This window comes from Rhopalosiphum padi, chromosome 1, assembly GCF_020882245.1.
Source record: "Rhopalosiphum padi isolate XX-2018 chromosome 1, ASM2088224v1, whole genome shotgun sequence".
NCBI classification, from domain to species: Eukaryota; Metazoa; Arthropoda; class Insecta; order Hemiptera; family Aphididae; genus Rhopalosiphum; species Rhopalosiphum padi.
Genome location: NC_083597.1, coordinates 39065786 through 39074185, shown reverse-complemented (window position 1 = coordinate 39074185; position 8400 = coordinate 39065786). Strand labels below are relative to the sequence as shown.

General features: G+C 34.8%; 1 protein-coding gene across 6 annotated transcripts in view; it reads left to right on the top strand.

Moving 5' to 3' along the window:
• Positions 1 to 543: 543 nt before the first annotated feature.
• LOC132918643 (protein NDRG3) overlaps positions 544 to 8400 on the top strand; it is a 52666-nt gene continuing 44809 nt past the window's right edge. For 3 of the 6 annotated variants that reach the window (XR_009660526.1, XR_009660528.1, XR_009660527.1), the window contains exon 1: positions 546 to 899. The gene's annotated coding sequence lies outside the window, so the exon portion shown is untranslated. Of the gene's footprint in view, positions 900 to 8400 lie in introns of all 6 variants that reach the window. The other 3 variants (XM_060980031.1, XM_060980032.1, XM_060980033.1) reach the window with 3 other exon arrangements.

Here is an 8400-nt window from a genome sequence, read left to right as displayed (position 1 = left end):
ACTCGTTCACCGCCGCCGGCGGCCAGCCCCCTATCGACGTAAATCCGTTCGCACCCGGTCGGGCCTTATTCCAGCTGTTGGATCGATGCGACGGCCTGACCCAACAAAAATAAACACACTCACACGCACACGCGCGAACGCAGACGCACACACGGACGCGCGCGCGCGCACACGCGCACACAGCTCACGAAAACGCATAGTTTTCTGGTTTGGTCCTTTTTTTTCTCCTTATTTTTTTTACGTTATTTATACAGACCGCCGCCGCCGCCGCCACCGCCGCCGACGACGACGAGTATACGGTGTGTGCGTGACGCGCGCACGCGCCGTTTCGCCCCCGCTCGCCAGGTCGGCCGTGTGTGTTCCGCGCGCGCGGTGCAAATCGTTTCCAGCGCTCCGTATCCGACGTCGTCTTGTCCCCCGCCCGCCCGCCGTCTTGCGTGCCGGTAGTAAAATCGTTTGCGCGCGCGCCCGCGTCTGTGCGTGCGTGCGTGTGCGTGTGTGTGTGTGTGTGTGTGTGTGCGTGTGCGTGTGTGTGAGTGTGTGTGTGTGATAACGACCGACCGACCGACCGACAGACACACTTTGTTCTATTCGTGTTCGACGCGCGCGATGCGTCCGATCTCGTTCGCCGCCACCGCCGCCGTCTGAATTCGATCGCGTTTTTTGCTGATAATTTTTTTTTTTAATACATTTTTTTACATTTTTTTCCGCGTCTCTCGCCTAACGTCGGGCCCGCGCGCTCTCGCTACTCAAGCGACGGCTGTCTGTCTTTCGAATAATTTATATAATATATAATATAATAATCAGTTTTGTTTTTTTTTTTTCTCAAAAGATAAAACAACAACAACAACAACAACAATAATAATAATAATAAAACATATATAGTAAAGACCACACAGGTAAGCCGTAGTTGATGTCTCCCGGTCATGTTCAAACACGATATTATAATTTTAATGGTATTTTAGTACATATTATAATATTATAAAATATCGTTTTATGTCGAAATCGCTGCTGCACCGCTGCCGCCGCCGCCGCCGCTGCTGCTGCTGCTGCTGCTGATGTCGTAGGCGCCCCCTTATTGTTTTCACGGCATATCGCGATAACGCGCGCCGGCCCTCGGGAGGGGGATCGGGAGGTGCGCGGGAACTCTGGTCGAACTTTCGAGATCGCGAGCACGTATTGTGCACATACAGCTGGTACCTACCTATATCGGCAATCGTCAATCACCACCGCCTCCGAAGAGGTGTTTCGACTTTTCCCGAGTGATCGATATATACGTCCCCGTCCCCGGCGGACGGGTCGACGAAACCGGTATTATCGTTTCGTTTTCATTTTCACGCGATAAACCCCCGTCGTCAGCACCCCCCCCCAATTCGGAATACCGTCCGTTTACCTTGTTATTACAATTCCGTGTACGACTTAGGCGTGCGGCTAAATTCGGACCGTGTACTCACCGTGTACGTTAATCGCAACATTCAAACCACCCGCGCGCATTCGCTGTGCACTTAATCTAACATCATCATATTATATGTACCTACGACGAAAACGACGACGACGACGATATGAATTGCAGTTGGAACGATCTTTGCGGAGGGGGTGAGGGATTGTCGCGGTGATGGATATGAAGGTGTAATACGATATTCATCGACGGTCGTCGTGCGTACGATGATTACCTATACCTACCGCACGTCACGACGACTGATTTTCGTTCGAGACTATTGCGCGATATCTATCGTATAATGATATATCAATGTTTTTTCGTACGACGTTACCAATAATAATATTACACGTACGCAGTCGTACGATTTTATTCATCACGTATACGCATAATATAATAATATACTATTACATATATAGTTACACGTAGACTTAGTGGTAATATATTATGTTTTGCATGGACGTTGCGTTATTATACATTATATTGATATGTCTTGTGTTTATTTTAAACGCACATTGGTATTATTATAATATTATATTATATTAGTTGACCACAGCAGTAATAGAGACTATATTATAATATGTAAATCTATGTATGTAGTCGTACCTTCAAACACATGTATATTATATTATTATTTATGTGTTCGCCTATATCGTTATTATGATTATTATTATTATAACTATTCAGTTGTTTGATGTTCCTTTAGGTCCTTTGTGTGTAGTGGCATGCACCTGATATTGTATACGTAATTATGCCGCCGCCGCAGTGTATTGTGTTTGTCTTTCGTATATTGACGATGTAGGTACATATTATAATATAACATTCTGTTATTACTTGTATTGCGATAATATTTATGAATTCCGTTTCGGTTGTCCTAACCCGTCTGTAGTATCACGTGATCCGTGCTGTTAAGGGGCACCTGCAGCGGCCGAGCCGCGTTCACCACCATATCACCTATGCCGCAATATATACCACCTGCCACTACAGTATGTGATGCGACATTGTATTTGTATTGTTTTACCCTTACTTTGACCGGTCCTGGTCGAAAAAATTCCTTTTATTCTCACGTATCTATACGGTATTCGGTGTTTTTTCTCTCTATCTCTCTTCCCGACACACACACACACACACACACACACACACACACACACACACACACACACATACACAAACACGCACGAGCGCAAGAGCAGCTAGCGCACGCGCTTGCGTGTTTACGTGACTTTGTTTAATATTACTTTTTGTACTGCTGCGTGTTCTCGTTCGCCCCGGGTCCGAATCCTTGAATATTGTCGAAGGAGAGAAAACAAAATCCAGGTAGATATTTCGAACATCACGAATCGTCGTCGCTTCGAAATACCCACGTAAATCGACATATTTTGACTGGCACATACCCCGCCGATTCGGGCGCCAATACAAAATAGGTACATATACAGCGTGCACTACGTGTGTTCGTCAACGTCAACGTCAACGTTTATAACAATAATTGTTACAACGCGGATCCACGTTGTTTTCAGGCGCAATTATAGCGACAAACAACAGTACAATTTTAACGCGCCAGCGCACACCCCCGCAACGCTATGATGGGATTAGCCAGTAATAACAAAATATGTATATGACATACGACATCATATATGTTGTTGTTGTTCGTAGATCTTCTGCGCTTTAGTATACCTATGCGCGTCACGATGACTTTAACAATAGCGTTACTATCGGATAAATTTCGGGGGGCCGACAAAATTAACCGATAGATTTATGTAATATTATGTGTATAGTGTAGTACTCCAGTAGGTTGTGCGAAAGTTATGTAGGTTAGGTTTTACGGTGTCCGATGTATAGATACCTACAAATAAGTATCATGTCGTTTATTTTTTTTTTCACTTACGGGTCGATAAAAAGCGCATGTACCCCATAAATATGTATATATAATGTACCCGTAATATATATACTCGTAGAATATAAACTTTAATTATATAATAATAATAATAATTCCCGTACACGCGAGAGAATCGATTCATCGACTTTTTTTCCCACCTTTTATGTTAGGTAACCTGAAATTTGGCATACAAATAGGAGATTAACGAGTTTTCAGTTAACGAGTAGTTCAAACAATTCAATCATATACCTAACATATTGATCAAGAAATATTTTGACACCAATCGACAGTCGCGGAATTCGAAAAACTCTTTTTTTTCACAATCTAGCAAAACGTTCACCCGTAAACAACCGAACGACTACGGTTCGGATTGAGTATATATGTATATATGTGCCGTGCAGTAGTGTAAACTTTTAACACCGAACCAGGGAGTATAAACTTCGAAGGTCAAACAATCGACGAACGATTGACGATACGTTACGCGTATACGATTCAATTATATTGATAAAACGCCCGTTTCTTTCCTACAAATCGATATTTAGGTATGATTAATTTATTTTTTCATTACTCACCGCACTAAATCTGGGGATTAGAACACTTTGAATGTTTATTATGTGAATACAATATTTATATATACAATATATAGGGTCCGTTGTAACAAATTTAAACATTTATACAGTTTAAAAATTACACACGCATACTCACTACTACGCACATATCTATAAAATCGATATTATATAATATATAATATATACATTATACATACTGCAGTAGTTCCGTCTGGTATTTCAGCATAGCAGCTGTGTATTATATAAACTGAACTCTGCCGTTATATTACCTATACTAGATGATTTTTTTTTATTTAATCAAACAACACTCATTATTTCAAAACCTATTTTAGTTTTTGAAAATATTTTTTTTTCAAAATGTCTATTCGTAATAAAACAATATATTTTTTAAATATTTTTGATTTTATATTATATATTGATTATATTTTGAGTTTTTAATTTTTTGTAAAACAACCTACATTTTAATTTTATATCCCAAAGCAGGATATTTATTGGAGTATTTCGATACTTAAAAATCGAAATTCAGTCGGGTAGTTTATGAGTTATAAGTAGGCACCTATTTAAAGTTTAACTAAGTGGTGTGGAGTGGTATAGGGATACCCTGCAAAATGTTTGTCTACTACTCAGCTTATTTAAACATTAATTACTTATAACTCATTAACTACTCGTCTGGATTTCAATTGTTATACATCGAAATACACCGAAAAATATTTTGCTTCAGAATATGAAATTAAATATGCATTGTGTCGTACAAAAAAATTTAAAAAAAACTTTTACTGTTGTTTTATTTTGACTGGAAATTATGTAAAAAAAATATTTTCTATTAATCACCCTATATATACTTAGCGCAAAGAATATTAATTCTAAACATAGTATACATATTGTATGTATGTATTATATATAATGTCTTCATTTCTTTTGTACGTTAATTGAATTTCTTTTTGTATATTAATATATTATATTACGCAATCTGTCTTCTTTATTATGCGTATGTGTACGGAAACAATAATAATAACGGACGAGGTAATGAAATGAATGAGTATAATATTAAATAATACTTTGGAGTTCTCTTTTCCATACGATTAACGACTTTATCGGTTCTGGCGTGTCAACAGTCCGGTATAATTTATTTAAAGAATAAAAATAATTATTCGTTTTTGACACGAAAAATAATAATTATTACCACGGCATACTCTGCCATTTGCGCGTATCGTAGTTATAACTTATTATTACGCTTTAGTCATACACTCATCGTGATTATATACCGGTAGTCGTTATTATGTACATTTTAATACTATTTGAACCGAAAATGACAGTTTATAAACTGTAAATAAAATACACATTATTTGATTTTAATAGTTTCGTATTAATATATTATTGAATACCGCTAAACCAGTTAATTTAAACTTTATTACACAATGAATGCGTGTTATCATATTTTGTCGTTATCAAATACATTCAAATATTTTCTACTCAAAATTGTCAACATAATAAAAGGATTTAAGCTAAGGAGATTTTTAATTTCAACTCCTCAAGAAACAAATTCACTGTAAATTGTTAATATCACTTTACTATGTGCGTATATATTTGTTTTTTTGTAATTTATTATTAAATTTAAATTTTACCATAAGCAATAATTGTCCCACCAATAATTTAAATATTTACGATTTACCTATACTATTTTACTATACTATATACTATAACTTTTACGGAACACTACGATAAACTACACAGCCAGCTGATACTATAATTTGAAAATCTTCAATTCTATTTTTCGCATAGGTAATCTATTCAGAAATCTACGGCGTATTCGTTATACATTTTCTCATATAATAAACGATACAATATTATGTATAGCTTCAGGTATACAACATTGCGATCGAGTAATTTACGTGTATGACGTTTACAAGACTAATCTAATAATAGCTAATTAAAGTTAATACATTGTTGACGTTGACTAGAGTACAGTGGTTTGCGTAATATGTACAGCGGACTTATGCTACTGAATATTTCTAAAACCCATTAAGTCGATTATAAACACCTCATTCGGGTGTTTAGAACAACGACCGAAATTCGTATTGATTGTCATATAACTAGGTACCCACAAATCACAATAATAATGCAACATATATAATATAATTATTATAGTTGTATTGTGTTAAACAATATACATGGATGTAGGATGTGTCTAGGTATATATAATTATCCACGTCTATTGCATGCGGCTAATCTGTTATTACTTAGCTTATTATTGGTAAATTTTGAATTTTGTACATTCGTGTAGTACCTACAATACCATAATAAGGATATAAGGTTTGAGAAATCGTTTGACAAAATAATTTTTTTAAGTCTATAAACGTACACTGCAGTAAACTCGACGTAGTACAGCGTACCTTTGTATAGTATTTTGCGGATGTTATCGAATAAAGTCTTACAGGCCGTGATAACGATAACGGTGGAACTTAACTATTAAAAAAGAAAATAATATGTAGGACACAATTTGACCGTACAGTTAATACAAATATTTTGACGGCAACCTCATTAATAATATAAACAGGAAAATATTATAGGTGACACGTGAGGATCGATGGAGGCAAGGCCGTGTTCTCATTTACGACCCTCATTCATAATAATGAACTACATATTATATTATATAACATAGGTAACTACAATAATCGATTATAGTTGCGCGTAAACACACACACATACACAGTACACATCGTCCCATCATATAAAATATTATATTATTCTCGTTGGGTTAAATACATAAACTTGACTTGCTACGGGTGGTAGTATGTCTTTTCGAATCATATGACTTTAGAACTCTCGTTAATGGAAATTTCAATGACTCCTGAGAATCCATAATCATCAGTGAGTGTTTTCTGTGTTGACTCGAAATAAGCGATGACGTTTTCGGTTTTCCACTTTGACGAAGAATTCTGAATTATTGGTTATGTTTTATATAATATATAATATTATATAGACAGATTATGTGAGAATACTAACAAGAAAACTGCCAGACGAACTTGTAGACCGTAGACCCTAATGACATTTTGTCATTTAGGCTGTTGATTAGAATTCATGGTATTGTTGAATTTATTTTTAAAATATAATTTGGAAAAATTCAATAGGTATTTGTAAAGGGTAGTGGATATTTTTAAATTTTTTACTAACGCCGATTATTTATATTGTATCTTAAAAACCAGTTTGAATTAGTTTAGAAAGAATATAATTTATAATATTAAAATATAATCACGTAGTTTTCAACTTATAAATGTACAGTAAGGTGGCTTATAAATATGTCAAATTCAGCTATAATACGTTTGAGTACATAACGATATTTTTAGCTAGGAATTAGGAGAACGGTTGAGTAAACATGTTAATGTTATACATTTTTTTCAAGACATCAAGAATAAAATGGGTATGTGCAAACAATATTTTTAAAAAAAATATCATGTTTGAATAAAGGTTTTTAAGCAACTTCTTTTACTATTTTCTTTTATAGCTGTTGCCTAGGAGACACCACAAGAAAGCTGGCTCTTAATAATTAATCGTCTCTCAATATTTTTTTTTATTTTACAATTTTAATTTAAAAATATTTTGATCATTATGCATTATATTAAATTTATAAAAATAAAAATCTTTATTGTTTGTTTTTGCAACATAATCGATAACTTAATTATACTTGAATTGCGTAGGTATAATGTATAATATAGGTTAATTTTATTATACCCAAAATCGGTTTTCTGGGTTTCCAGGTAAAATTATGGTTATGCCAAAGTAACAAATATATTCTATTCCGTCTCAAAAAAGTATATTTGTACTCGAATGTGTTGGATTTACATCCAAACGTTCACTGCCCTAAAATTTGAATAAACATTCGCTAACAATAGGCTTGTTCCGTTTATGACATATTATGAGATTTCTGTTTACGTTTGGTATCAAATTATTACATGACGGTATTACATGACATGTTCGCTGTTGAGTTACTGCAACAAAACAAAATTAATTACAATGTGTAAAGCTCGCTGTATAGGTTAGGTTAGGTAGTTCTACATTCGTACTCTCTACCTAAATAATAATAGTCGTGTCGTTGTTTAATTATTTGAAAACAATAATTGCATTTATGTTATTAAACAATTTGATTTAACTCATAGTCTATTGTAAAATGGCAATACTAAAAAAGTATAAATCTATAATTTCCATTTTTTAATATTGTTTAAACATTTAATTTTATTTGAATTGTATATCAGACATGTATTAAAGTTAATGTTTACCTACAAAAATTATTAGACCAAACTTAATTTCTCGCAGGACTTATAATCAGAAAATTGGATGATTTGAAACTTTTGTGTTGTGGTAACTGTTAAGTTGAGGAGAGAGGGGGCGAGTTTAGGTTAGGAAAACATATAAACGTAACAAATCAGAGCCAAATTGTAAAAAAAAAATATTTGTATATAAAAAATAATTATATTTATTTGGCACAAAAAGTTAATTTTTCGTAGTTATAATAATTA